Source organism: Mus pahari, chromosome 3 (assembly GCF_900095145.1).
Source record: "Mus pahari chromosome 3, PAHARI_EIJ_v1.1, whole genome shotgun sequence".
In the NCBI taxonomy this organism is placed as follows: domain Eukaryota; kingdom Metazoa; phylum Chordata; class Mammalia; order Rodentia; family Muridae; genus Mus; species Mus pahari.
The window spans coordinates 53008377-53010871 of NC_034592.1; the positions used below are offsets into that span (position 1 = coordinate 53008377).

Genomic DNA, 2495 nt, shown 5'->3' on the forward strand with positions numbered 1-2495 from the left:
AGAGGAAGGCGGATTTCTGAGTTCAAGGCCAGTCTGGTCTACAAAGTCAGTTCCAGGACATCCAAGGCTATACAGAGAAACTCTGTCTCAAAAAACAAAAACAAAAACAAAAACAAAAACAAAACAAAACAAAACAAAAAGAATTGCCCTAATTCATCTACAGACAACAATAACAGCAAAATACTGTCCAGGAAAAGACACGTGATGTGAGATAGTTAACAACTTAGCTCTGCCAAGACAGAGTAACTAGTCCTTCATAATTACTTCTTCACTTAAGGTCTGCCATATGATTCTGAGCCAGCAGGCTGAAGACAGATACTCCAACATTATGAGGAATATGGGGGACTGTCCAGGCAGTCTACTGTCTCTACATATTGCTTAAGCTTTAGAAGTTATGTTTTTGTGCATCCTATATATTCAGGTAATAATTAATTCATTCTTAGATCTCTGATGATGTTGAAGACTAGCTATAGTCTAATAATCAAACTAAAGTTGTTTACCATTAAAGAAGATGATCTAGATTTTAAAAGATGTTTTTCAGATGGTAATGAAAATTACAATCAAAACACTATCCAGGTATAGAATCAGAAACTCTTTAAATTAAGATAGAAGTAATGTACCTAAATTGACAAAATTGATAAACTGGCCATTACTAGTGTATATTATACCTTGTAGTTTGTATAACTCTTATAACTATGTTCAATGAATATCTGAGAAACTCGCACCACAGCCACAGAGACTAGAAGAAGGCCTCCAGATCCAGTTCAGCCCTTGCTTGCCATGGAGAAGACTGAGCTGATCCAGAAGGCCAAGCTGGCCCAGAGCTACAAGGACACAGCAACCCTCATGAAAGCTATGATGGAGCAGGGCAGGGTGGTGCTGTCCAACAAGGAGTCAACCTGCTGTTGGTGGCCTACAAGAACGTGGTCAGGAGCCTCCGGTCCTCCTGGATTGTCATCTGGAGCACTAAGCAGAAGACAGACACTTCCAACAAGAGGTTGCAGCTGATCAAGGACTATCAGGAGAAAGTGGAGTCGGGGCTGAGTTCCATCTGCACTATAGTCCTGGAATTGTTAGTTAAGTATTTAATAGCCAATGCAACTAATCCAGAGAGTGAGGTCTTCTATCTGAAAATGAAGGGAGAATATTTCCAGTATCTTGCTGAAGTAGCTTGTGGCAATGATCGAAAACAAACAGTAGAAAATTCCCAAGGAGCCTGCCAAGAGGCATTTGATATAAGCAAGAAAAGGATACAACCTACTTATTCAATCCACCTGGGGCTGGCTCTTAACTTTTCTCTATTTTACAATGAGATCCTTAATAATTCAGAGCTTGCCTGTACACTGGCTAAAAGAGCTTTTTTTCCCCTTTATTTTTATTAGATATTTTCTTCATTTACATTTCAAATGCTATCCCAAAAGTTCCCTATACCCTCCCACTGTGCTGATCCCAAACCCACCCACTCTTGCTTCTTGGCCCTGGCATTCCCCTATACTGGAGCATATGATCTTCACAAAACCAATGGCCTCTTCTCCCATTGATGGCTGACTGGGCCATCCTCTGCTCCATATGCAACTAGAGACACAGCTCTGGGGGTTACTGGTTTGTTCATATTGTTGATCCTCCTATAGGGTTTCAGACCCCTTTAGCTCCTTGGGTACTTTCTCTAGCTTCTTCATTAAGAGCCCTGTGTTCCATCCAATAGATGACTGTGAGTATCCACTTCTGTATTTGTCAGGCACTGGCATAGCCTCACAGGAGACAGCTATATCAGGGTCCTGCCAGTAAAATTTTTTTGGCATATGCAATAGTGTCTGAGTTTGGTGGTTGTNTATGGGATGGATCCCCACATGGGGCAGTCTCTGGATGATCCTTCCTTCTGTCTCCGCTCCAAACTTTGTCTCTAATTCCTTCCATGGGTATTTTGTTCCCCATTCTAAGAAGGAACGAAGTATCTACACTTCAGTTTTCCTTCTTGAGTTTCATGTGTTTTGCAAATTGTATCTTGGGTATACTAAGTTTCTGGGCTAATATCTGCTTATCAGTGAGTGCATATCATATATATTCTTTTGTGATTAGGTTACCTCACTCAGGATGATATCCTAAACAGGTGATTGAATTGAACAATAAAACAGCTTTTGATGAGGTCATTGCAGAGCTTGATACATTGAACAAAGAGTCCTGCAAAGACAGAACCATCATCATGCAGTTGCATAGAGATAGCTTAACATTATGGACATCAGGCAGTGCAGAACAATGTGATGCAGCAGAGGGGGTCGAGAACTAAAGATATCCTGGGCACCAACTTCCTTCCCTTCAAGAAAACCTTTTTGCATCTCTGTTCCTTATCCCACTTGGATCTCCTCCAGCAAGGAAGCCCGTTCATGGATATGGGATCAACTGTTTATAGTCTTTCCACACTGCAGCTTTGGGAAAACTCCATCCCTTGGTTTGTGTTGTTCTCACCTTCCTGGGTGCAGTTACTGCTGTAGAAA

At 41.3% G+C, this 2495-nt stretch overlaps 1 pseudogene; it reads left to right on the plus strand.

Moving 5' to 3' along the window:
• The first annotated feature begins 741 nt into the window (after window positions 1–741).
• On the plus strand, window positions 742–2287 carry LOC110319380 (annotated as a pseudogene).
• Window positions 2288–2495: the final 208 nt, after the last annotated feature.